General features: G+C 55.7%; 1 protein-coding gene across 2 annotated transcripts in view; it reads left to right on the top strand.

The window, feature by feature from the left end:
• Positions 1–27,968, top strand: part of SHISAL1 (shisa like 1) — a 130,052-nt gene that overhangs the window by 38,629 nt on the left and 63,455 nt on the right. The window contains exon 1 of one of the 2 annotated variants that reach the window (XM_074326525.1): positions 19,304–19,760. The exons of the other annotated variant lie outside the window; for it this stretch is intronic. The gene's annotated coding sequence lies outside the window, so the exon portion shown is untranslated. Of the gene's footprint in view, positions 1–19,303; positions 19,761–27,968 lie in introns of those variants that run through there. 2 annotated transcript variants of the gene reach the window in all.

Genomic DNA, 27,968 nt, shown 5'->3' with positions numbered 1-27,968 from the left:
AAAACAAAACCCCAAGTGGCGAGCGAGCAGCAACCCTCAGAAATGGCGACATCTGCCCCACTCCTGCTCCTCCATTTATCTCTCTATTCCGGTGTTCAAAAGGACAGGCAGGTGTCCGGCCGCAGAACCAAAGGAATAAAAAGACCGTGAAGCTATTGGTTGGTCCCTGCAGCCTGGCGGGGTGTCGGTCTTCAGCAAGATTGGCTTGGGGCTTTGTTTTCCCCTCCACTGAAACAGCTGGGCAGGGAGTCTGAAATGTTTTAGATGTTTGCCAGGAGTTTCTTTTCTTTTCCTCGGACACGCAGCTCTCAGAACTGGCTGGAATGTCTGCGGTGAGCCCACCCGTCCCAGTGCCTCGCAGGCAATCTGCGTCTTTACCTTGGTTGGCTTCCAGGGTAGGGCTTGGGGACAGTGAGACTTGGAAAGTGTGACAACTCCAAGCTCTCCTGGGGGATGAGCCCTTTGTGGTCTGCCTTTTTCATGCAGAGAGACAGGGACCCCGGGAAAGTGTGGGGCCAGTCCAAGGTCACAAGGGAGTTGGGGACCTGGATATATCCATCCCTGTCCTTTTGTGCCTATTTTAAAAAGTCACCTGCTGCCGGAAGCCTTCCCTGCACACCCGCCCTACCCCAGGCTGGATCAGGTGCCCTCTGAGCCCCTGCAACCCACAGGGTCCTGTCGTCAGAGCCCTACATGCTGCTCTACAATCACTGTTGATGTCACTCTCTCCTTGGGGGCAGGTGCATCTGAGCTGGCAAAGAGACGGCAACAGTAAGTCTGAAAGAAGGAATGCACGCAAACCTTGCCCTCTCCTACAGGCAGCCTCCCCTCCTGCACCCGGTGGAGGGCAGACACCCCACCGCGAGGCCCCTTTATCTCCAGCTGGCTCAGACCTGGCAACCGACAGCGAGTTACCATACGACTAATATGAACAACAATAAAAGTAACCACCACACTCCTGCCACCACCGCTTCTGTGCCTTACTACGAGGTGCATTCTCCCCCATATTTTATTGAAGGCTCGTGACAGCCATGGGAGGTGGCTACCATTATCCTAATTTTTCAAAGGAGAAAACACAGACTTCTTGTTTAATGAGTGAGGGCATCACTCACAAACGAGGTACCGTGTTTCCCTGGAAATAAGACCTACCGGACAATCAGTTCTAATGTGTCTTTTGGAGCAAAAATTAATGTAAGACCTGGTCTTATTTTACTATAATATAAGACCGGGTCTTATGTAATATAATATAATATAATATAATATAATATAATATAATATAATATAATATAATATAATGTAATATAATATAATACCGGGTCTTATATTAATTTTTGCTCCAAAAGACGCATTAGAGCTGATTGTCTGGCTAGGTCTTATATTCGGGGAAACATGGTAGTTTTAGACAGGGTGGGGCTGGGGTGGGGACACAGGGTGGTGGCAGGCCTGTTGGAGCTTGGCAATGGTGTTAGTGACCTGGGGCTGCTATAAAAAGCATCACAAACCAGGCCTCTTAAAACAACAGAAACGTGCGCTCTCGTAATCCAGAGGCCAGAGACCAAGGTGTCGGCTGGGCTGGTTCCTTCTGAGGCTGTGAGGAGTGAAGCTGTTTAGGTCTCCCCCAGCTTCTGGGGGTTTGCTGGTGATCTTTGGTGTTCGTTGGCTTGTAGGTACATTCCCTCGATCTCTGCCTTCTTGCTCACAGGGTGTTACCCTGTGTACCTGTTTGTGTCCAAATTTCCTCTTTCTATAAGGACTCTGGTCAGATTTGATGAGGGCATACTCCAGTGTGACCTCAGGTAATTAATGATATCTGCAACAATTCTACTTCCAAACAAGTACCACATGTGGAGGTACTGAGGGTTAAGACTTCAACATGTGAATTTGGGGCGGGGAAGATGCCATTGTTACAGAACAACAATCTAAGGATGCCCAAGGTGGGGCTGCAGGTCAGCTGGGCCAGCCACAGAATCAGCGAGGTCAGGCTGAGCGCCAGATGGGTGCTGGGAATAGGCCAGCTGACGTAGAGAACTGACGGGGGTACTGAGGGCACCGTGTTCCCGGGGAAACCAGCCACTTGTCAGGGATGTTCCACCCTCACCCCACTCCTCGAACCGTAAATCTGGGTTGTCCTGACCCCACCTTCTCCCTTGGCCACCAGATCTGACCCCCTACCTCCTAAAGAACTCTTGAGTCCATTCTTCCCTCACAAATAAGCAAGTGCATATATAATGTTGCAGATGGCAAGGAATCCCTCAGCAGAAGGGGCTGAGAAGGCAGGTGCAAGTGTCAGGACGTGAGGGGCACCTCAGAGAAGCCTCCCCTCTAAAAAGAAGTGTCCACCAAGACAGGGAGGGAGGGAGGAAGGGAGGGAGGGAGGGAGGGAGGGAGGGAGGGAGGGAGGGAGGGAGGAACGAAGGAAGGAAGGAAGGAAGGAAGGAAGGAGGAAGGAAGGAAAGAAGGAAGGAAGGAAGGAGGAGGCTAGCCACAGAGAAATCTTGGGACAGCAGAACTGTTGGGAACATCAGACCAGCCAGTGCAAAGGCCCTGAGGCAGGCATGTGCTTGGCTTGACCCGGGAGCAGCACGGAGGACAGTGGAGGAAAGGAGTAAATAGGAAAGACAGGGGAAAGGAGGCCTTGGAGGTGGGTGTGTACTTCGAGTGCCCTGGTCCAGGACCGCGTCTCTGACCCCGGCTTGTCCCCCGTGAGCTCCACATCTGAACAGCCCTCCTGGTTCCCAAACTGGCAAGAAAAAACAGTCCGTGAATTTCATTATTGAAATCACTTTACAGAACAAAATCATGAACCCCCAGGGAAGAGCCGCGACGAAAACCCCAGAAATAATGAAATAAAGACGTCGGACTCACTGTGAACAGAAACCCCATTTGTGAAAACCACACAAGGGATCACAATATTTCCAAATCTTCCCCTGCCTTTGGTTTAATGGCCACAAAGTACCATTTTTTTGCCTCGTGCTTTAATCAACCAATTTAGATGTATTACAGTGCTTAACACACGCTTGATTTCTGATAAATGAAACAAAAGTATTTAAAAAACAAACAGGAAAAAAACCCTTGTGCAGTTGGGAACAGCAGGCCTGGCTCCCAGCCCATGTTCTGCCTGATGTTTCTGCAGAATCCTGGTTGGTTCCTTCAGCAAATTTTTTGCTGAGGGCCTCCTATGTGCCAGGCCCCAGGGGACATAGCAGAAAGCAGGCAGATAGAGACCCCAGCTCTGGTGTCTCAGAACTTCAGATGGCAGTGGCATTTGTAACAAAGTAACAAGGGAGCAAAGTGCACAGAGCGTGAGGTCAGGGGGTGCTTCAGCTATGAGGGAAAACAGAAACGGGAAAGGAGAGTCTGAATCCGGGGAGGCAATGAGACCCTGCTGATGGCTTATTGAATATCTGACATTTTAGATGTGAATTGGTGGGCCAGTTAGCTGTGTGGGTACCTGAGGGCCAGAGCCTTGCTGGAAACGGAGGGCTTACCTCTGGGTGGCATGGGGCCATGGAGGGCTCGAACACCCAAGGACGTGGTCACTTTGACTTTAAAGGAGTCACCTTAGGCTGCTCCCTGAGAGAAGACTGGGGGGGGAGGGGTATGTGAGCCACTGCTTCTCCCCAAATGCCTCAGCTGGGAGATTCTGGGATCCCCAAACAACCTGAAAACTTCCCTGCAGCCGGCATGCGTGGGGTCAGGGCGGGAAGGCTGCATTCTGACTCAGAAGGTGTGGGTTCTCCAGAAGCTCTGGGGAGCCTGCCTCACCGACCCCTCGCTGTGTGCACAGGCGTTGAGGCTTTGGTCAGAACTTTAGCTCTTCCACTGCTCATGCTGGATGGGCACTGGCCTTGGCAAGCAGCAGCGGTGCGGGGTGGAGAGGTGGAGGGGGCGGGGCGGGGCAGGGAGCAGGATGACCCCAGCAGCTACTGCAAGAGTCCAGGTGAGAGTGACGGTGGCTCATATGGGGTTGTAGTGGACGGAAGTGGACAGGATCCAGCAATGGTTGCAAGTTTGAGCCCACAGCGTCTGGGAGAGCTGGGGAGAGGCGTCTGATGGGACAGCAGGTGGAGCCTGGGGCTGTGGGAGGGCACAGTTCAGGGACAGGAAGACAGAGAGTTTCTTCTGGGACCTGCTTGTAGACCTAGGGGCCTGGGCAGTTGGTAGCGTGGGTTTGTCACTCAGGAGAGAGATTTGGCCCGGAGATTTGGGACTTGGAGGCCCATAGATGGACTAAGCGAGGGAGAAAGAGGAAAGGGCAGGTTATAATTGAGAAGTCCTGCCTGTCACCTTCTCTCCAAGTGAGCTGCCTAGAGCAATTCCTGGGACACAGCCTTCACCACTATATCCCTGTTGAATGAATGAATGATTATTCCAGGCCATAGTGGGGGGGCGGTTAAGCTGAGACCTTAGTGTAGAAACTGGCCCTCATTCCATCAATTGTGTAAAATACCCCGGAGGCTGATGGGTATCAGGAGGAGACTATTAGGAAGAGGGGGAGGAGGTCCAGGTGGGGGAGATGGCCCTGACGCCTGGGGAAGCCCCCCTTGCGGACTGCCGGGCGAGGACCCCGGGCAAACACTGGGCAGCACACACGTGCGCTCACCTCCAGCTGGTCCATGAGAGGAGAACACAGTCTGACTGCAGCCTCAGGGCCAGGAGATGGGGCAACTGTGGGGACGCTCCACGACGGGGGGTGGGGGAGTGGGGTGCTCAGCTCTGAACCCAGAGCTAGGCCAGCAGTGGCATCGAATTCCCTGGCATAGTCGGCTTGTGCTAACCAGTTAGCCAGATAATGACCCCTCACTGACAACTCCTGGGGAGAGGTGGGCAGCAGTGGTTGGAGATGGGCTAGGGTCCCACTCAGCACCTGAGAGGTGACTGTAGGGGTCACCTAACCTCTCTGAGCCCTGGGCTCCTCCTCTGTGAAACGGGGTCATCGAACAGTGCCCCAAGTTGGGGTGAATGTGTTGTATGGCCAGAGCTCAGGGCAGCATGAAGCAGTTTTATTTGTTCCAGCCCCTAAGACGAGCCCACAGCCCTCTGTCCACCCTGCCCACGTCCTTCACCTGGCTGTGGGGGCCAGGGCTGGGGGTGGCAGGGCTACCATCACCCCATCTTTCCTCCTCCCCTCCCTTGCCCACTTGGGCGATGGGAATAGGAAAGAGTCCAAGGCCTGGAAGCGTCAGATCTCATTTTCAGTCCACAGTCTATACAGCCTGTCTCTACCGGCCCCAGCTCCAGATAAATCCCAGTGTCACGAAACCCCAGGGTAGACACTGACCCTTGTGTGTATGACTAATGGTATCCCTGGAAAGCAGAGGACCAGGTTATACTTGATTGCCCCCAGGAGTGGGTTGACCTCTATCTGAGAGGACTGCTCATTCTGAGTGTCTCTCTCAGCTCTGGCCATTGGGGCTGTGCCTCCTCATCTGCCCAAAAGTTCTTCCTGCTGGCCCAGCCCTGCCCCTTGGGACACAGAGAGCACAGCCATTGCCTCTCCTCCCTGTTTGGTCCTACAGAGGCCGTCTGTGCCAATCAGCACACCCAGCCCACCTAGGAGGAAACATGATACCAGCACTAAGCACCCATTATGTGCTTCAGAAGCACCTACTATGTGCCACTTGATGTGCATATCGCACCCCAGCACCACACCTCCATAACGGGACGTAATCCCCTTCTTATACAGTGGGAAACCAGCTGGTCCAAGGTCACAAAGCCCGTGAGAGGCTATCTGGGGTTTGCCCCCGGCTGTCAGGTTCCAGAGCAATTCTCTGAGCTGTTAGATGCTCCTATGGAAACAGGGGAGACCAAGGTCAGTGTGCGCTTGGCAAAGAGCTGGGACGAGGGTCTCCAGGCTCTGAGTCCCCTGGAGGTGGGGGGAAGATTCCGTGTGGGGGCTGTGAGCCAGCTCTACACTCTGAATCGCAGGTGTAACTGTTTTCTCGCTTGGGAAATAGACATTTCCCTTCCTGGGAGGACAGGTGACTTGCTGAAGGTCACCCTCCAGTCGTGGCAGAGCTAGGATTCAAACACCTTCCCTTGCTCCAGGCAGGACCTCAAGGACAACGGCCAAGTGTGGGCTGGGTTACTTTTGGAGATGGAAACTCTCCGACCCCTCTGGCGCCTTTCCTCTCCCAAACAGCTGGCAGGGCTCAGCCATGCGCCCAAAGATGCCAGCAGCAGCTGGCCACCCCACAGGAGGCAGAGTCCTTTCACTCCTGCTACACAGGCGCGTGGGAGGGGCGGCAGGGTGTCCAGCTTCCCAGGCTATTCTTAGCTCCTTGGGGCCCACAAATAAGGTCACCTTCCCGTCCCTGAGAGAAGTAACTCAAATTCGGACTCACTGACGGAGTGCCTAGGCCATGGTCCGCCCTGTTCCAGAAGGCGAGGGCCCTTCCTGGTCCCCCCGGAATGGGCCAGGCCGAGCAGCCAGGTGGGAACCCGAGGCCCTCTCCCCTGTCCTGTTTGCTGTCATGTAGGCAGATACCTGATGGCAACATTCGATCACCACTCTCCTACAGGGACCAAGGGCCCGAGCCCCAGGGCGCCTGTATTCGCTGCGTGTCCCCAGCACCCAAGACAGTGCCTGGAACATAGGAAAGACCACAAATACTTGTTGAATGAATTGGCTAATCTGTGCAGTAGCCCCAACTGTACTTGTGAGAAATTTGCTGTCTGGTGAGGGAAGGCAGGCGCTTTGTTAGTAACAGTCACCAGCTTCGTAATAATCACCATTTACGAAGCATTTGCTACGTGTCAGCTGCCACCGTAAGCACTTTCACACCTCATCTGGTCCTCAGGACAGCTACATGGACGGGAAATGTTGCATATTCTTGTCACACACGAGGGAACCAGCTGAGGTGAAACCTAGGGTCACCCCAGCAGTGACTTCAGATGCCAGGCTGGAAAACTGTGCTGACCTGAAGACGGCAGCTGTGCCAGGAGCTCCTGAAACAGAAGGGATTTCACTGGGCCCTGAGATGGATGGTGGAGGCCCTGCATTGGGAAGAGGCACCATCAAAGCAATGACTCGGGAGCCTGACACGACCTGTCGTGGAGGAAACCAGGGGCCTTCTGGGTGTCCAGCGTCACTGGCTATGAGACGCTGGGTACACCAAGAAGGCTGGGTGTCCATGGGTGTGGGGGGACCAGAGAAGGTCTTGAGTCAGGCAGGTGACAGGATGAGATCCCCGTGGCTGCCATGTGGAGGTGGCATGGGAGGGGCCAGGGCAGCTACGGTGGGACAGAGGCCAAATCCAGCAGGAGTTGGTGGGGTCTGAAGTTGGGGTATAGACGGCTGGAGCTCCAAGGGGTGGGAGGATGGAGGCAGAGACGGTGGCCAAGGGTGACACCAGATTCCTGATGTGAGTGTCTAGTGAATGGAAATGCCCTTCCCTGAGGCGGGAACAGATAGAAAAAAATCCAGGCTTCACATTAAGCCCCTTGCCCACCCCGTTGATCTCTTGTCCACTGCTCCCTCCACCGCTCACCTACCAGCCCACCCAGTACCTCATCTGTTTGATCAACACCTTCCCACCTCTCCATCGCAAAACACACATCCAGCCAGCCACCTGCCTGCCTGTCTACCCAGCAAGACAAACGTCCAAGCACGAGCATCTCCCAGCCCACCAAGCATTCTCCCCTAGTAATAGTTACAAGCATTCAATGAGTTAATTAACACACATACAATGCTTGGAGCAGTGCCCTGGTACCTCAATCAATATTAGCTATAGGTAAATTATTATCACTGTTATTACTGTCTGTCCACAGACTCACCCACTCATTGTTCGCTCTGTAACCCACCAGCCACACGTACATCACCCATCCTCTCATCACTCACTTATCCATCTGTCTATCAACCCATCGCTTTATTTCCCTCTCCATGAAGCTTTCCATCTTCCCAACTGCATATTCCCCTTTCCATGAGCCTACTCACCCACCATCCAGCCAGCCAGCCATCCATCCATCTGCCCACCCACCCATAATGCATTCATCTATCCATCCACTCACCTACCCATTGTCTACCCATCTATACATCCATCCTTTCATCCATTTACCTGCCATCCTTTCACTCATTCCCATATTCCTCCATGCATCTAGAAGTACCTGTTTACTGAATGCCCAGTCCTCTGCTCATCTCCCAGGATACAAAGACATGGAAACTTGCATGTGACACAGGACTTTCAGTGTCGTTGGGAAGGACAGGCCAACACAGAACAATTACCTATCAGAATGAGGGCCTCTGTTCTAAAAGCCAGAGGGAAGCAGAAAAGGCCAATTTCAGCAGACTAATCAAGGAAGCCTTCCTGGAGGAGGGAGAGCTATCTAAAACTGTGATTCCCCAGGGGCCTCCCCAACCCCAGTGCACCCAGCTAAGCTTGCACAAACCAGTGCTGCTCCACTCCACTCACAGCCCCTCTGGGTTGTCTCTGTCACCTCTGCAAGAATTATATTGTTATTTTTTCTGATGACAAAACCAAGCTGTCGAGACAGCAAGCTTATGCATGGTTTTATAATAACAAACATTCCATGCTGAAGGCCTCAAGTCTACCTGTTGGCCCAGGGGAGGGAAGGTTAGAACACCGAAGGGCCCCGGAGGTGGAGAAGAGGAGATCCTTAATATACTGTGGAATTCATCACAGCACCTTTACAAAAGGCACTTCGCACATCATTATCTGCCGTGGGAAGAGCAGCTTATTTGGGGTGTGGGGAGACTTAATTAAAACTGGGGACACGCTCTCTCCGAGCGTTGAGGATGAAAGGTACAAGGCAAGTGCCAAGTGTGCTTATTAACAAAATATTGGTGCCAAGTTGCAGATGCGACCAGACTATGAGCTGGGTGTCCCAGAGGGAGCTGGGAGGGGCGTTCATTGCTTCCAGGCTCCCGGGCGGGCTCACTGAGCCCAGGCCTGTCAGAACCGCTTACACAACTTCTCACACCAAGTCCCGTTCTGGGCTGGGCCCTGTGGTGGGTGATGCTGGAGAAACTGAGCCAGGTTGGACCCAGGCCAGGCGTCAGGGCGCTCCTGGTGGTGACAGAAGCACAAACAGTGTCACTCAGTGTGACCGGGGCTGGGATGGGCGAGAAGCCCAGAGGAGGCTTCCAGGAGGAGGACGCAAATGACCTGGGTCCTCAAGGATGAAAAGAAGCAAGAGAGATAGTCCGGGAAGAGAAAACAGAGTGAGCTGGGCTCTGGTGGCATGAAAGAATGGCATGTTCAGAGAAGATAAGGGACCGGGCAAGCCCAGAGTGGCCTTGGTGGCAGGTGGAACCCAAACTTTGTTCTGAAGGCAGTAGGGAGCCATAGAGGGTTTGGAGTAGGAGAGTGAGGCTGTCAGATTTGGATTTCACATGAATCCCTTTGGCCCCCATTTGGAGGATGGCCCAGTGACCCAGAGAATGGAGTCAGGGAGATTGCTGGCTACTGCACCCATCCAGGCAGGAGGCAGTGAGGCATGAGCTAGGCAGCACCAGTGGGCACGAGGATTGGCTAAGGGGCTGGAGCCGGAGGGCCCTCGGAGCTCTGCCTGGTGAAGCCCACATGCCTGGCAACTGGTAAAGATGTGAGCCTGTGCTGTCAGGGGCAGAGTTTCCACACAACTTGGTCCCTGCATCCATGGCACTGATTCCATCCTGCTCTGACTGCCACGCTCCAGGTCCCAGGTGGGGCCTTGGCCAGGGGCGTCTGTGGAGGTCAGCCCTGTGGACTCCCCCTCTGGGGAGGTGCCAACAGCCTATTGGCTACAGCCATTGTCCGTCTACACTCTGCTTCCTCCCTCCTCCCTGGATGCGATGCCCCCGCAATGGCTCAGGTGTCCCCTTGTGGGTAGAGGATGGAACCTCAGCTTGCCTGGCCAGAGGTGCTGGCCCAGGTTGAAGAGCTGGGCTTTGGGGTCAGGCAGACCTGGGTTTGAGGAGCCTCAGGCAAGTTACTTGTCAGCCTCAGGTACTTTGTCTGTGAGGTGGGCATGATGCCAGACTGCCTCCCATGAATTGAGATGATGCCTATCCAATGTCCAACGTGGAGCTCAGAGATGAGTTGTAGTGACTTTTATGATGACGATGCAGAGTCTCGTGCAACGCCTCGCACACAGTAGGTGCTCACGATCTAGCAGCTGTTATTACGAGCAGTGAAATAGTAGCTGTAGGCACTAGCTACCGGTGGGGATCGAGGTTAGAGATAGTGCAGCACACAGTAGGGACTTCCCTACTGTGTGCAGGCTTTGTGCGAGGGCACTTACTAATACGGCCTCTGCCAAGCATTTATCACAGGGTCCCTAAAAGGTAGATACTGCCATCCCCATTTCAAAGATGAGGAAATAGAGACTCAGAGAGGAAAAGGGACTTGTCCAACCGCTTCTGTTGATATGAGGCAGATACAAGAGTCCGACTTGGAAGCTGGGGCTTCTTTCATAATTTTCACATTAAAGTAGGACATTATGGTGGCAAGAAGGCTTAATGTGCAGGTGGCCTTGGGCCAGTCACTGGGCCTTTCTGAGCCTCAGTTTCCTCATCTGCAGTTGGGGCTCATGACATGGTTCTGGGGTTCCATCTTTGCAGGCGGTACCCAGGATACTCCCATAGTGCTCTGGGAGCAAAAGGCAGCCTATCCACTCTTTGGGCTCCAGTGCCAGGCATCGTGCTCTGAAGGGACCTTAGAGCAAGATGTGAACAAAACTGACAGCAGTGTGCCTGGCCCCTTATGTGGTCTGGGTCCAGGGTGGGAGGGCTGAGACAAGGGCATCTCCTGAACCCCAAAGTGAGGTCACATTTTCTCTGATCAAGAAAGTGGTGTTGGTGGAAAGGGTTCTGAACCTGGAAGTCTAACACAAGATAGGCAGCAGTTTCTACTCATCTGCTGTGTGACCCAAGGCAAGGTACTAACCTCTCTGATCCTCCCTCTCTTCCGCTGAAATGCTGCAAAAATAGCAGTGCCTCACTTATGGGGTGCTGGTGGGACTCATGATGAAATGTTCGCAAAGCCCCAGGCCTGACATGGGTACATAAATATGGGCTCTGGAAGCTGGAGTTTCCTTTCCCTTCCCCCTCCTCCAAGGAGCCAGGGCTCCCCTGGTCAGCCAGGGGAGCCCTGGGACAGGGCCTGTGGGGTGTCCCAGCCCATGGCCACAGGCATACTCCCCCATCCTCCTCACACCAGCCACACCCCATCAGGCCCCCGAGCAGCCCTTCAGAGCTCCTGATTCATCGCAGATGTTGACCAGTGAACAGGCTGTGGCTGGCAGGCAGCCAGACAGGCGGGGGCTACCTGGCCAGGGCCATGGGCTCCACCCTCATGCCTGGGCCAGGGCCGGCTTCCCCACAGCCGGGAGCCTCACCGGAACGGAATTCAGACAGATGCTGGAACCCACCACCAAAGGCTCCTCTTTCCCTGGGCTCCGTGGAAACACGAGATTTTGCAATAATAAAGGTTGCTCTGTGAGGCCAAGCCAAACAATTTACAACATTCAGAGAGGCCACTCGGCAAAATCAAAGAAGCCTGGAATTCCGATCCCAGCCACGGGGCCTGAGCTGTCAAACCCCAGACAACCTGCCTCCCGATGCCTAGACTGAACCCACAAGAAGCCAGCACTGGGCTGAGCCTGCCAGGGCCTTACACGGTCTGAGCCAGAGGGGCCCAACCAGAGCAGGTAGGGGAACCAAGACCTGGAGTGGCAGAGCCAGGACGTGCTGTCATTCCAGGGCTTTCTACTCCATTCCTCATTGCATCTTGACCCCGAGGTCAAGAGCCTGGGCCTGGGGCAGTGGTAGACCCAGGTTCAAATCTCAGCTCTACTACTTCCCCGCTGTGTGACCCTGGGCAAGTCACTTCACCTCTCTGGCCTGTTTTGTTAAGTAAGAATGCGTAGAAGCAACTCCTAGGATGTTTGTGAGGTTCAGGGTCACCTTTCACGTGATACCGTGGAGCAAAGAGCACCTGAAAAGTGAAAGCCCTACCTTATTTTGGTGAAACATATATTTACTGAGGCAATACTATGCACTTAGCCCAGGAAAGGAGGAGAGAGAAGAGAAGGCACGCTTCTGGACCCCAAGTAGCTGTCAGTCTAATTTGAAAGAAAAGGTAGACGTGCATCTCCGAGTTAGGTGACTTGTCTGGGGCCATGCAGCTACAAAGGTGAAACTTCTGTTCCAGCCTAGGCTGCCTGGAGATTTAAAATGGCCAGTCTTCAGAGCAAAGCCCCGCCCCCCCCCGCCCCCCAAGACAGAGGCTCCTGGAAAGGGGTGGCCTGGGGCAGGAAAGTGGCCCTTGCATCAGAGTCCTCAGATTCCTGCCCCAGGCCTGCCTCTCACAAACAGGTGACCTCAGGCCTGTGGCAGGACCTGCCTGGGCCCCCTGCCTGCAGCTCTGCCCCTCCTCCCTGCATTTCTTTGTGATGTACACGGGTGTGGAGGGCAGGGGAGCTGAGGAGGCGTGCACATGCCAATTATCCTGATTATCGTTGTTATTCGTGGGCCTGCCCGCGGGGAGTGCTGGGTTGTGTGGAAATTAGGCCTCTTGCTTGGGGTGCTTGGTGCAACCTACCAATTTGCATCGTAGTAATTCTCGTCACCTGCGTGCTGGGTCTGTGACGCAGTGGCCACATGCGGGGAGCCTGTGGGGGCCCGCCAGCTGCAGTGGAATCCTAACCCGGATAGACATGGGGAAGTGATGCTATCATCACCCATGCACGCTGAGGCCAGGAAGTTTGGGTAGGGGCGAGTGGGCCAGGGGCAGGGGCTCTGACATATGGGTTTGGGGGCCTCTCCCCAAAAGAACCTCTCTGCCTTCCCTTATGCTGTATGTCCTGTGAGCCCCAGGCTGAGGCTGGCTGTCACCCCGATTCAGACAGGAGGAGACCAATTTGCCCAAGGCCACTAGCTGGCAGACAGGAGCCAGAATTCCAGCCCAGGGCGCACTCATTCACCAGCTCCTCCTGCAACTCGAGTGCTGGTGGCACAGCCTGTCACCTCCATTCTCCGTGCCTCGCCTGCGAAAACGGTTGTAATGACAGACCAGGTAGCAGCTCCTAGCCCGTCAGACTTGTCATGACTTAATACACACAATGCCCTGAGAAACTGAGAACAGAGCCTGGCAAGACCTGAGAGGAGGTTTTGTCAGTGGACAGATGAGAAAACTGAGGCTCGAGGAGTCCCCGGGGGCTCTTGGTTTGCAGCTTTGGGAAATGCAGGTGGGTGTCCCCAACCCCTCATGGTTCCCCATGTCCCTTGCGGCAGACACGCTCTGGGGGGGCCAGGGCCACGCAGATGTTCCTAACTCATGGAACACAAGGCCCTGAGCCTCGGGCCAGGGGCAGGCAGTTCTGCAAGGGCATCTTCCCGATCTCGGAGTTTTCCAGGGAGCAATGCCTGTTGTTAGAATCAGCTGCCCACAGCCCTGGTTGCCGACTTTCTCCAGACTGACCGGGACTGTGTCTTTTCTTCCCCGTTCTGAATTTTCTAAAATGTGGAACTTGCAACTGTGTGTAACATTTGCCAACATGTCCATGATTTCCACACAACCAGCTCTCAGGGGACGTATTTAAAGAGTGAGACACACCTGGGCGCACGCAGCTGCTGCACTTGAGGACATAATCCTCTACTCACGTCTGATGAGAAGCCGGAGCTGCTCTCTGAACAGCGCTGCCCATAGCACTCGTGGGGCGGGGCCACTCGTGAGGATGGGAGGGGGGAATCAGAACACGGAAGGCCTTGAGTGTCATACCAGGGACTCGGACTTCTTCCTAAAGGCTTAAGCACGGCGGGTCTGCAGGCAGAGGGGTGGCTGGGTCAGGGCAGAGCTGCACAAACGTCACCCCGGGGGTCTGCAGTGGGAGGGATGTGCCATAAGGACCATCACCCCATAAAAAAATAAGTAATTGGCACAAGCATGTCGGGTTTTCTGTCGGGTTTTCTATCGCTGCCTAACAAACTTAGCAGCTTAAAGCAGCAGCCATTTATTATCTCCCGGTTCTGTGGGTGAGAAGTCTGGGTGGGGTTAGTGAGTTTTCTGGCATATGCCAAGCTGAGCCACTAGGGAGTGTCTCTCCAGGCGCCTTCAGGGTGCTAGCAGAGTGCAGTTCCTACTGGGTGCAGGACTGAGATCCCCGTTTCTTCCTGGGTGTTGGTTGGGGGCTGCTCTCACCTCCTTATCCTGTGACCCCTCCATCTCAGCACCAGCCCGCCTCAAGTGGAACCCCTCCTCATGCGGGCCCCTCTTTGACGTCTTCTTCTGCTGCCAGTTGGAGAAAATGCTCCACTTTTACAGGGCTCGTGTGATTAGGTTGGGTGCATAGGCTAATCTCCCTGTCTGAAGGTCAACTGATTAACAATCTTGATTATGTCTGCAAAACCCCTTTGGCTACTTAACGTCACATCAGAGCAGCACTGGGGAGAAGGCCTAGGCCTGCCACGTGCACTTTTGATGCAGACGGAAGCCCTGTCTCCTCTCAGCTCTGAAGGTTGTCAATGGTCCTGCCAGGCCTCCTGCCAGGGCCAGAATAGAAATTGTATTCACACCTTGTGGCCGGGGGGAGGCAGGAATGAGCAGGGAAGAGGAGGCTTTGCGGGGGCCGGAGGCCGTGGGCTGTGGCAAACCATCACTGCAGTGCATCTGGCCTCAGCGAGAGGCCTCCTGGACTCACCGCGTCTTGTCTGCCAAGTCTCCAGGACAACAGTCGGCCATAGCAGTGGCTTCCATATGCTGAGCACCTACTATGTGCCTGGCCCCGAGCAGTCAAGCCCCACAGGTTGAGAGCATGGCCCAGGCCGCAGTGGGGTGTGGGGTGCAAGCTCAGTGCTCTGGCTCCAGAGCCAGCATCCCTAACCACTGGACGGCTCTGCTGCCCATGTGACCCAGCCCGGTAACCATTGGGAGGCTACAGCTTTGCTGTGACACTGGGAGCCTGTGGCCAGTTGGGGAGGGGGAGCAGCAGGGGCACAGGGTGGCAGTGACCTAACAGGCCTCACGCCTCAGCGAGGCAGGGCTGGGAGGCAGAGGCCTGGCTGCTGGCTGGCTCCTGCGGGTCTCTTAGCCCTGGGCCCAGTCTCCCCAGCTCAGGGCCTGTCTTCTCCAGGTAAACAAGGGGGATCCAGTGGCCCATAGTGTGGGTACTTCAGCCCCTTTGGGGTAATGAAGAAACAGGCTCAGAGAGGTGAGTGACTTGCCCACCACCCGTACCCGCTCTGTAAGAGGGAGCAAGTGGCCAGTGGTCCAGAACACAAGCCCTTGAGCCAGGCTGCAATTCAAGTTCTCACTTGGCCACGTCCTTGGTGGGTGACTGTGGGGGGAGTTTCCAAACCTCTCTGAGCCCCAGTTCCTTAAGTCTTGAATTTGGCAAATGAAGGCTTTGGGTTGGAACCTTAAGATCTTGAAGAGGGAAGAGGGACTTGGGGGTCCTTGGGAGGGTGGGGTGGCTTACCGAGGAAGGTGGGGGAAGGCGGGGACGATGACATGGAGCGAGGGGCCGCTGTCACGTTCACACTGGAGCCCCTCACCCTGTCCACCCCTGGGTCTGGGCCTCCAGGCCCCTCCCTCCTTCCTACAGGGGCTTTTGGGCCTGCCTCATGCCCCCGACTTCTAATTAAATGGCAGCAATTTTGACGTGGCAGGTGATGTTCTCGAAAAGCCTGGTTTTAAATTTAGCTCCCTCCCCAGCCAGCCCTTTGAAAAGGCTGCTCTACACAGAGAGAGTGTGAGTCATCCACCAGCCGCCCAACCCGGGAGCAGCGGCCATTGCGGGGGAGCAGGCCTCCCGAAGGCAGAGAAATAGTAAATAGGGGAGGATTAAAAGCTCCCCGTAAATGTGGAGCGCCAGTAACGGTTCCCGGGGCGGCCTGTGTAATTACCTGCACCCCCTCCTGGCACCTCCCCGCCCCCCCAGCCCAGCCCAGAGCGAACACAACAAATATTTGCCAAGTGGCTCCAGTTCACATGCTTGTTATACCAACTCCCCCAGCGGCCCTCAGAGCCCACCCCCATCCTGCTCCACAAATGCACAGAGTGGAAGGTTGAGAAGGCTCCCCCCACCCCGGCCCCCCCAGTCACCTTCCTGTCCTCACCCTTGGAACTAGGGGATGTTTCATATATGGCAAGAAGGGGAAAAAAAGGAGTTTGGCAGATGTGATTAAATCAAAGACCTTGAGATGGGAGATTATCCTGGATTATCTGGGCCTTTGATGCAACCACAGGTGTCCTTCTGAGGGGATTGAAGGGGACTTTGCACACACAGGAGCAGGCCATGTGGAGATGGGACCAAGAGAGATTTGGAAGATGCTGGTTTTGAAGGTTGGAGTGATGCAGTCACAAACCAAGGATGCCGGCAGCCACCAGGAACTGGAAGAATTCTCCCCTCGACCTCAGAGGGAGGAAGCCGTGATAACAGCTTGACTTCAGCCCAGGGAAACTGATTTTGGGGTTTCTGGCCCCCAGAACCGTGAGAGAGCTCATGTGTATTGCTTTAAGCACCCTGTGTGTGATCACTGGTTACGGCAGCCACAGGAAACCAGTGCACAGGAGTTGGGAGAGGCCAGCTGAGAGTCGGGCTCAAGTCTGACCACTTCCAAAGTCCACACTTCCTCCTGCCCTCCCTGCGACCTCCTGGAAGAACAGAAGGGACACTGATGCAGATCAAGTACCTACTAAGCGCCAGTCATGCATTTATTTTCCAGATAATCAACAGGACTGTTTCTTATTTGATCTAGTCTCTCATTTAATCCTCACGTTGACCCTTTGAGGTGGGTGGAATCACTCCCATTTTGCAGATGAGGAAACTGAGACTCAGGGAGGCAAAGTAGCTTCGTCCAGGTAGAGGGGCTGACTTCAGGGCAGGTGGCGCAGGTCCTGGGAGCTCCGGGGCGGGGCCAGCCCCGCACACAGCAGGCGCCGATGGAGGTGTGACGACTTCAAGTAGGGACCACCTTGGCCCCCAGTGACTAGGGGGCTTGATGTGGCTGGAGCTCAGGGCACCTGGCTGCAGGGGATGGTGGGGAGGCAGGCTGGGACGCAGGGGTCAAGACCTTGGATACCCAGAAGGGGTGATTGTGTTTCAGCCTGTAGAAAATGGGGGCTGTGTGTATGCTGCCTCAGGCAGTGAGCTTGTCTCAACTCTGGGTGTCTAGCACCACACTAGACCCAGGACAGGCACAGAGCCCTACTCAGTGATGTGGGGGGGGAGGGGGGCTGTCCAGAATGAGGAGAATGTCAACATGTCCTGAATGCGCACACATACACAAGCAAACAGATCCCTCACACATGGGGAGACACACACACACACCCACACCATACACACTATACACACACCACACACACACTGCACAACCCCAATGGCCCCAGAACACAGTGTCTGCCGGCAGGAAGCTCAGAAGATGGTCACCACTCAACCCAAGCCCTGCCCTCGCCCCTCCCCTCCCCTCCCCCAAGCACTGGATCCTCTGGCCTGTTTCTTAACCTCAGTTTCCATCATAATATGGGATGATCGTGGCCCCCCCTCGTGGGATGGTTTGCAGGTGCCAGGCGAGGTTCTTCACGTATCCTGTCTCATTTAATCCTCAAACATCCCATGACGGAGGCGCTGCTGTGACCTTCACTTTAGGAAGAAAAGTCACATTTGGGGAGGTTCTGTGCCACACTGAAGGCCACATGGTTAGTTAGGGACAAAGGGCCCTCTTGCTCCAAATCCACGAGCCTAGCCACTGGATGACACCGCCTCCTCCCACAGCCAAGCCCTTGCTGTGGCCCAGACCTCACCCTGCTAAGGGCTTCAGGGGCACTGTCTACCCCTGGTTGAAGACGGTTCCCACGGGCAGGGCCCATACCTGGTCCATCAGGGTAGATTGAGCATTTAGCCCACGGCAGCCGCTCAAAATCCTATCCATTGGAGAAGAGGGGCATGGATGCTTGTGTCATACATAGGAAACTGAGGCATCCCACAGGAGCAGGCTTCCTGCAGGGGGCACCCTGACACTGTTCTCACCCCCACCCTCCTATTGGGTGCCTCAGGCACCTGGTGGAGCTTCTCTTATCCTGGAAGGGAGCAGAGGACATGATGCTGTCTGGGTCCCAGCCCGGTCAGCACTGGGATCTTGAAGGTGAAAGGTCTGCCCTTGAAGGTCTGTCTTGCTGAGGATGAAGAAAGTGCTGGTACCCAGGAGTGAGCCACAGATGTGGACTCTGGGGGATCTGTGCTGGAGCCCTGGTTCTGCCCTTCGCTGGCCATGTGGTTCAGGGCAGGTGCCCGAATTTCTCTGAGTCCCAGTTGCCCCATCTGTAAAATGGGAAGGACTCACCCAGTGCTGTGGCGAGGAATGAATAAAATGGTGTATAAAGGGCTCCGCCCAGTTTCTGGTGCAGTTTAAACAGTCTGTAAAAAGCAAGCCAGGTGCAGGGCACTGAGCGACTGACGGAGTCTGCAGGGGGGGAATCGACCCACTCCTGCTGCCCCACTGACCATCCTCATCGCTATTCCCAATGTGAGGTCCTTGAAGAGGCTGCAATGTGCCCCCCACATAACCGTCTTTACTACCCGAGGTCACATGGCCAGGGACAGCGGAAGATGGGGAAACTGATGGTCACTGGCTCGAGGCCAGTCTAGCACAGCCTTCTCCTGCGGGTGAAATAGGGGACCGACAGGAAATAAGGGGTTGCTGGGAGGAGAGGTAAAGAGGGGGGCTGGAACAGGAGGATGGGGCCCAAGCATAGCCACCACCATGGTCAGAGAAGTTGGGCTTTTCCCTTGGAAACTGGACAAAGGAGCTTGTCCGATGTGAGGGCTGGAGGCGCCCAAGTCTGACCCTGACACTGACCACCTCGGGCAGGTCTGGTTAGAAGGAACGTCTAGCTTGACAGAAAGCAACACGAGGAGGCTTGCTGCGGGGTGGGGCCCTCCTGTGGCAGCACCACCTGGCAGGGGGGGCTGTGTTCCCTAAGGGCAGGGGCTGGGCAGCAACCGGAGGGAAGCAGGTGAGTGTGTGGTGGGGCTGGATGGGGGGACAGGAGGAGCGAAAGAAAGAAGGGAAGGAGAAAGGAAGGGAGAAACGGAAGGAGGAAGGAAGGAAAAGAGGGAGGAGAGAGGAAAGGAAGAAAGAGTGAAAAAAAGAGGCAAGGAAGGAAGGAAAAAAGATGCTGAGAAGAAAGAATGCACAACAGGAGGAAAGAAGGAAGGGGTTGCTAAAGAAGCAAATTAAAAGAAGTACAAAGAGGGAGCGAACGCGCGCGAGGGGAAGAAAGATTGCGAAAGAAAAAAATGAGAAGAGGAGGGGGGGGGAGAAAGAGAGAGCGAGAGAGCGCGCGAGCCGCCGCGGGCGTAGGAGAGAGGGGGAGCTCGGCGCGGCGGCGGGGCCGGCCGGCTGGGAGCCGCGAGCTGGAGAGGGGCAGCAGAGAGGGCGCGAGAGAGCGGCGAGCGGCAAAGAGTGAAGTGGCGGCGGCGAGCGCGGGGCCCGGCGAGCATGAGCGCGGCGGCGCCGGGCGCGGCGCGGGGCGCAGGGCCGGCGGGCGGGCGGACAGCGCGGGCCGCCCAGTAGCCGCGGGAGAGCGGAGAGGCATGCGGCCGGCGGCCGGACCACCAGCCGGAGCCCCGGCCCCAGCCCGAGCCCGAGCGCCGCGCCGCGCCCCGCGCGCCTAGAAGCGGGCATCTTCCCGGGGCCGGCCTGGAGACCCCGAGTCCCCGCAACCCCCGGAGTCGGGACAACTGTTGCGGCAGCGGCCCAGCCCCGCGGTCGCGGCTCCCAGTGGCGGTGCGAGGAGCGAGCGGGCGGCGGGCACAAGGTGAGTGGCGCCCGGGGCTGGCCAGGCAAGGGCCGCGCGGGGGAGGGGCGCGCCGGGCCGGGGTCCCTGAGCTTTGGGAAAAGGGGCTGGGGGGGCGGAGCTCCTGGAGGAGGAGGGTCCCGGCGAATGGGGGCGGGGTCTTCGGCGCCTAGATTCCAGAGAAGGGGTGCGGGCGCCCGGGGCGCGAGGGGTGCGCGCACTGAGAGAAGCGGGTTCGGTGCATTGGGGGGGTCCCGGGTGCTTTGGAAAGGGGCGGAGGACGCCCAGGAGAAGAATCTGGGGGCAGGAGCCTTGTCGGGCAGCCGGTGCCCTGGCACTTGGAGTTCCGCGCCAGGGTTCACCGAGGTCGGGGTCACTGAACCCTGGAGAAGACCGGGCCCGGGTCGGAGGAGCAATCCCGGGCTAATCGTGCCTGGACGCGGCTGGGGCCCGAATCCGTGTCCGAGGCGGGACCGGCTTCCGAGGACAGAGTCCGGTAGCGCAGCGAGCCGGGAGCCCGTGCGCGTCCGGCAGGGCTCGGGAGCCACACACTGGGGATCCGGCTGGTTCCAGGGGGGGTCCCAGCTGGGTGGCGCGGGAGAACAAGAAGGCCCCTCCAAATGCTTGCCTCTCGCTCCCCGCCCGCCGCGTGGCCCCAGCTGAGCCACCGCTGCCTCGCGGGGCCGAATCAATATTGATCTCGCGCCTGGGGCCGGGTAACCCCGCGGCCTCGGAAGCTTGTTAGCGACAGCGGTTGCCATGGCAACGAGACCCCAAGCGTCTTCAGGTTATATTTATTCTAATTATTATTATCATTATTAGTATTAGTATTTGTTACTCAGCCAGAGGAAACAAGAAAGGAGGGGAAAAAGCCAACGCGTCCTGGCGCCTCCAACTGTCTTGGAGAGTCAGTGCCCGCTGGTGGGCCCGGCTGGGTCGGCAGGACATGGGTCGGTTAGAGGTGCGGTTGCTGGGCAGCGTCCCCGGGGGCGGTGGGGCGGGGAGGGGAGTTATATAATCTGCCGTGGGAGTCTGTGTCTGTAAGCCTCTGTGTCTGCCCTGCCTCTCTCGGCCTCTCTGATCCCTTGGCTTAGTGATGGCTCCTGCCCAAGGAATCCCAGACGGAATGGGAAGAGCAGCCAGTGCCCTGCACCAGGAATCACAGCAGGGGGCCTCCAGCCCTCTCTGCCCTGGCTGTGTGACCTTGAGCAAGATACTTGTCAGCTCTGAGCCTCTGTTTCCCCATCTGTGAAGTATGGTGGGAGCTGTTCCCCCCTCAGAAGGTTGCTGCGGAAACCTTGGCAGGTCTGACTGTTGGCTGCTGGCTGTGTGACCCCAGGCAGCTGCCTGCCCTTCTCAGGGCCTCAGTTTCCTCGTTTATAGACTGAGGGCCTGGACCCCAGCATGCCTAAGGTTTCCTCAGTCACTGGTATCCTGAGACGCTCCCTCTGAGCTATGACTGAAATACTGTGCAGCCAGCAAGTTGGGCTTCGTTCAGACGCAGGCTATGGGGAGTTCCAACACGACCCCTTGTTCCCTCCCCAGTCAGTGGGTCTGAACACGCAGGAACACTGTGACTTTTCACCTATGAGCAGGCTGTGGGGTTTGGTGGGAAATGTTATTCAAAACCAGAATCAGAATAACCCTCGAGTCTTAGTGTCAGCCCAGGACAATCCCCACTTTGGTCAGGGTTGCCCAGAATTGGGTGGCCCTGACCCCCCAACTGTGACTGCTCAGGGCAGGACACCTCCCTGCAAGCAATCTATCTCTCCACAGAGGCTGTTCGCTGTCCTGTCCTGGCTGGGGCTGGAGTGTGGAGCAAGAGGTGGACAGAAAGTTCACTGCAGCCAGGTGGCACTGCCCCTCACAGCTCAGGCTGAGAGCCCCAGGTGGGAGGGTTGCCCGTTTCGTTAATGTCACTGTCACACTGAATTCCTGGCTCTTTCTAGGGCATCTGGGAGGCATTGGCCTGTCTTCCTGGGAAGGTGAAGGGAAGCAGTTTGGCTTGGAGCCATGTGTGGCGTGTGTGACTGTGGTTGTGAATGTGCGTGTGGTGTGTGTGTGTGCATGTGAATATGTGTATGTGTGTGTGGTGTGTGTGTGTGAATGTGTGTCCCACCCCTGCTCTCCTGGGCTACCAAGCCTGGAGCTTATCAGGACCGCTGGACTGGAGGGTGGGGGCAGGGCCAGTGCTGCTCAGACCTTTGTGAGTGACAGAAAGGGAGTGGGAGTGAAGTCTGCCCCAGGGAGATCAGGAGACTGCTGAGAGACACTGCCTCTGTCCTGTCAGCCATCCGTCCATTCCTTCACTCCGCTTCTTCAGCCAACTCCTCCGTCCCCATGTCTGCCGCTGAAGGCATCAGCTTTGCCCTTGGCTGCTCTTGAGAAGACGACCCCCCACAAGCCAGTGGGGTCAGAGCTCTGCAAGGTGGTGGTAGGGGACGAAGGAGGGAGTGTCTGCCCCAGGGAGCCTGAGGAGAACTCCCAGGGGGAAGCCTGGTCCAGAGGCGGGCACCAGTCAGCCAGAAGAAGGGAGGGGCAGAGGCCTTCTGGGCAGAGACCCTCTGTGGGCAAAAGGGCAGATACGGGGGAGGGACCTGTGGGTGGGCGGGGCTGAGGCCTGGGCGTGGCAGGGGTGGGGCTGCTGGACTAGACAGCAGGGCCAGGGCAAGGGAGCTGGACCCCACCACCCCCGGCCTAGGTGAGGGTTCAGATAGCAGGGGTGGGGCAGGGTGGAGGGGAGGGTGGCCGCTTACACTGCGGTGGGTGGGAGCTCGTGGTTAGGGTGGGTAGAGGGGTGGGAGGGGTAGTTTGGACGAGATGAGCCTTGTTTCCAACTCTGGGACACTCAGTCCGCCCCTCCTCCCTTCCCACCCTGCTGTGGGAACCGACTGCCTCAGGGTCAGGTCCTTGGCTTCTAGGAGGTGGTGGTAGCGAGTGCACACGAGGTCTGGCTGCTTCTTTGCATCTGTAATAGATGACTTCACTGACACAGGCCCAAGGTTGCACGTCCGAGGCAATACGACTGTCCTTGACGGTGAAAGCCCGACAGCCCACTGCATGCCAGGCGCTGTGCTGAGCAAGCACTGCACCCCATCATCTCATTTAATCCTCATGCCAACCCTGTAAGCTGGGGATTATTGGTTCTATTGTACGGATGAGAAAACAGGCTCAGAGCGGTTAAAAATAACCCAGCTAGGGTCATGCTCCTTACCACCACACTACCCCACCTGGAGCCCTGCCGGCCCTGATGGCAATCATGGTGGCTCTTGAGACACAGTGCACTGAGCCACTGAGGCCAGGATTTCTTGAATCGCACATCCTAGGCATTGTCCTGTTTATTTCCTCTGGACAGACCCAGAGTGTGTTCTGTCTTATACTCAGATGAAAGGTATCACCTCCTTTCTTGGGGATGCTCTGCCTCTGGTAACTCAGCCTCTGTTGCTTTAGCTTTTCCTGAGCTGAGTCACACAGACGATTCATATTGATCTTAGAATAAACTAAGAACCCCTTCTCCAGCTCCCCCAGAGTGGCTTTTCCCAGCCCAGTTGTACTTTCTAGAAGTTACTAAAACAGTAGTCACACCCTAAGAACAGCGGCACCCTGTTTCCTAAACATTCTTCTACAAGGTGGGTTCCTGAACGTTTGGAGGCAGCAAAAGTGAGGAGGGTGACCAGAGTCCCTGCCTGCCCTGGGCCATGCTCTCCTGGGGACGTTAGGTGCCAGCCTGCTGCTGTGGTTCGCAAAGGGCCTGGCAGGGAGGAGGTCCCATCTCTCCCTTCCTCTTCTCTTTCTTCCTCCAGCACACACACTCTTTGGCCACTTCTCCCTGTGTGACCTCACCTTGGGGAGATAAAGGAGACCCCCTCAGACCTGCCCCCAGGAGCTCCTTGCCTAGCTGTGACCAGGACTAGGCTCTGCTTGATGGCTGACTCAGCAACCCTGGCCCTGTATTCTCCCCCTCCCCCCACCCCAGGTCAGCTTGGCCCACTTGTAACAAGCACCTCTCTCTTCTACTTGGTTGTGACTGGGTTGAACATTTTAGGGGGATCTTCTCTGACTTCCCTGGTCAGGGGAAGCATCTGACTTTGCCAACTCACTGGAAAAGCACTTGCTCACTGGCCTGGGTTTTCCGGTTCAGCGATGAGGGGACACGAGGGTGGTGGTGGGGAAGGCCCTGGGTAGGGTCTTCAGTGTGGGAGCCCCCACTCTCCGTAGCCTATAGTTGGGGGGCAAAGACAGGAACCCCAGCATCTCTGAGGCCTGTGTGCTGTACTGTGATGGAAAGACGTCCAGAAGGTGCCACGAACCGGCCTGCAGGGAGCCTGAAGCTTGTCTGCTCCCCCATAGACAGATGGGGACACTGAAGTCCAGCGTGGGCTGATGACACGCTCAAGGTCAGAGTGCACTGGGCACCTGGATGGCCAAGGATGTTCACCAATACGAGGCAGACCAATGGGTATTGTCCAGAAGCCTCTGAGGTACTGCCTAGAGTGGGGGAGGGGTGCAAACATGACTTGGACGATGAAATTTGCACTAAACCCTCCAAGCCTCTTCTTTCAGAAGTAAGGCTTTAGAATATCTCCCTCCCTGGCCATCCAAGTGGAAAAGCAGAAGCTGAGATGAAATGCAAATGCGTCCTGTCCCATATTTCCCCTTGTCAGACGTGAATGGAGCGTTTACTGTGCGTGTTCTCGCCAGCCAGCCCCCAGCCCTCCCCGCCTGGGGCGTACACTCCCATCAGCGCCCATCTGTCCGCACGCACAGCCACCTCCGCAGAAGCACGCAAACTCGCCTTCCAGAAATTAAGAAATAATGCACAAGTTTCCCAAATTACACCCATTTAACACTGAATTAAGTTCTGGAAGCTCTTAACAGAGCCCAGGGAGGAAAAAGAATTCTTTTGGTTCACACTTCCCTGGAAAATGAGACAAACCGTGATCTTTTAAAACCTAGCTACATGATCTGATTATCCCTCCCTGGCAAGCCCCGGAGAAGTGCCCAGCGGAGGGCGGAGATGGCGCTGTGAACGGTTGTGAGATTTGCATTGGGAAATTGGGCTGGGAAAGTTTGTCTCCTGTGCCAGATCCAAAGCTCCTCATCTCATAATGGACTCAAAATAAAGTGCCGCTTTCTTAGATATTGGCACAAATTAAAAATAAAGGCAAATTCCTTCCACTCCAGTATGAGCATTTCCTCCCCGACTCCCTGAGCGGGTTACAGAAATGATGGTGATTTGCTTTCACTTCGGGCTCCTTCCCTTTGTCGGAAAAATCTTCCGTGTGCAGCTGGATTTACAGAGTAGCAGGAAATTCATCTAGCTTTCATCGCATTTCCGGAGCACCTGCCCTGTGCCGGACACAGTGCTGGGCCCAGGGGACAAGAGATGATTAAAACAGGACCCTGCCCTCGTAGGGTTTGTAGTGTGTTTGTTGTGGGCAGGAGCACAGAAGGAAACTAAATATCTGCAAGGCCCCACCCTGCCTGAAGGGTCAGGGAGTGCTCCCTGGAGGAGGTAACTTTTGGCTTGGGTCTTGAAGGGTGTAGGAGTGTGCCAGGCAGAAGGGGCAGAGGACATTTCAGGAAGAAGAGCAGCCTGGGGCAAGTCTTGAAGTGGGTCTCAGACAGGCCTGGCTTCCTAGTGACATCATCAGATGAATGCTTGCAGGTTCCTTTGTTACAGAGCCCTTTCATATCCATTACCTTTGCAGCACCCACAGGCAACCCTGAGGCTGACCTCTGTGTCTCTCTAAGGAGAGCAAATCCCAGAGGGGAACAGAGGTCGCCAGGGTCACAGTCAGACAGGGTTCTGAAACCCAAGTTTCTGGATCAGATGGGCTCTGTGGGGTTGCGGACAAGTATGGTAAGCCATTCTATGGAAATTCTAAAAAAGTCTAAGACCCACAAGCACTAATCCCAAAGTCTACAGGGACTTCCTCCTCCTGAGATACAGGGCTTCTGGGTTTCAGGACATGAGTGCCGGCTCTGAGCCTCAGCTTCTGCATCCAGAAAGTGGGGGAATGGGGTCTCCCTCTGCCTGTTTGCTGGAAGGCTGGCGTTATCCCTGAGCCCCAGAGGCCCGGCCAGTGGTGTTCAGGCTCAGCTCAGCGGGATTCCAGCCTGTCCTTCCTCCCCTGGGCTTGTTCTGAAGGTCTTTGCTGTTTAGACTTTTCAGGAAGCAGGTCGGGAATGTGGCATCACCTAGGTATAGCTGTCCAGATCTGATCCCTGGGACCCCAAGGCCTTCGGGGAATGAGCCGAGCCTCTGAGCTGAGGCCCATCGTCAGGGCAACGCACCAAGCTGGAGGCGGGTTGCTGGTGCTTGTCCCCCGAGAGCAGCCTGGAGTCACGGAGACTGTGCTCAGGGCTCCAGCCAGGACAAGCCTCCCGTGTGCTGGTTCTTAACTCTGTGACCCGGGGCATGCTGCAAAACCTCTGAGCCTCAGTTCCCTCATTTGCAAAACGGGTTATTGTGCAAACTAGATGAGATCAATTTGCAGAAGGTGCTTAGTTAGCACATAGTGTGCGTTCAAACACCTCTGCGATCTGTATTCTCTTTGTCACTATTAACAGGAACTTTGCCGTTTCTCTGTTCAAATTGCTCCAGCCCTGTAGTGAAGCAGCCAGGCAGAAACCAAACCTGATTATCCCCGAGCCCCCAGAGCAGGGGATTCCGTGACAGTGGTTGTTGATTGAATGAGGGTATGAATCAAGTGAGCCATTAGACCACGGTGGTGCCTGCCCAGCGCCATGGCAACCACAGAGCTGGCGGCAGGGGAGCCGGCTCCAGCTCAGCAGCTTGGCGTCACACCCCAGCTCCACCTCCTACCTGCGGCCAATGTCGGGCTGCTTATTTCACTCTCGGAGCCTCAGTGTCCTCGTTTCCAAAATAGGTTCATAATGTCAATAATAATAACTTCCAAGGGTGATAGTGAGGATGAGAGGTAAGGATTGTAACATTTCCGGCTCCTGAGTCAATTATAGTGATAACCGTTATTTATTACCCCTGAGCTCCGGAGGGATGTCAGGGTTTGAATCCCAGTCTCCACCCCTTATAGCTGTGTGACCTTGGGCAAGTTACATTACCTCTCTGAGCCTCAGTTTCTTTATAAAAATGGGGCTAGCACCCACCTCACAGGTGTCTTGCAAGAATTAATTGATTCAAGGAACATGCTTGGTGCAGAGACTGGCGCATAGTAAGTAAATATCACTGGTAACTATTATCACCACCCCTACATTGAATAACAAACACCCAGGAGACACAGAAGCAGTGGAACTTCTCTCTGTCCTCAGAGGGTGGAGACCGCTTCATTGCTGGTTTAGCTTTGTAGCCAACACCTAGCCCAGGTGTCTTTGAACATATCTGTGAAGGGAGGGAGGGAGGGAGGGATGGATGGATATATGGGTGGATGGATGGATGCGTGGATGGATGGATGGACGGACAGACTGATGGATAGTCAGATAGGTGGATGGATGGATGAGTGAGGGAGTGAATGAAGGAATGAATGAATGATGCCTGCCAAGAAACGTCACAAGACTAAGATCAGGGCAGTTGAGGAAGGGGCTGAAGGACTGGGGCGGAGGCTCCCTTTGCGGGCCACGGGCAGTGAGGTGGAATGAGTCTTGTAGCCAGATGTGACCGCTTCTCTCCAGGAACATTTGATGTCCCCATTTCAGGAGCCCGGGGATGGTGGCCCATCGTCAGCCAACGAGCCAAGGGGCTCATGCCCTTTGGTGTCCCAGACAGTTTGGTTCTGGAGCTGGACAGAGCTGAGTTGCGGCTTCCTCTTCTTTAGCACAGGGAAGACCCTGTGCACTGAGCCACTGGTTCCTCCTCCGTAATACGGGGAGATTGTTTGCCTTGCTTTGGGGGCCGTGGTGACATGCGAAGATAACACATGTGAGTATAGTTTGTAATGTGTAAAGGTACAGTAGTCCCCCTTATCTGTAATTTTGCTTTCTGGGGAATCTGTTACCCATGGTCAACCATAGTTCAAAAATATTACAAGGAAAATTCCAGAAGTAAACAATTTTTCAGTTTTAAATTGTGCACCGTTCTGAGTAGCATGATGAAATCCCATCCTGTCCGTGCCGTTCTGCCCAGGACGTGCATCTCCCCTTTATCCCGCGTCTCCACACTGTGGTGTTTCCTGCCTGTTGGTCACTTAGCAGCCGTCTCGGTGATCAGACCGACGTCGTGGTATCACAGGGCTTGTGTTCAAGTCACCC

The sequence above is a fragment of the Rhinolophus sinicus genome, linkage group LG02 (genome assembly GCF_036562045.2).
Source record: "Rhinolophus sinicus isolate RSC01 linkage group LG02, ASM3656204v1, whole genome shotgun sequence".
Lineage (NCBI taxonomy): Eukaryota > Metazoa > Chordata > Mammalia > Chiroptera > Rhinolophidae > Rhinolophus > Rhinolophus sinicus.
This window is presented reverse-complemented; position numbering and strand designations above follow the sequence as displayed.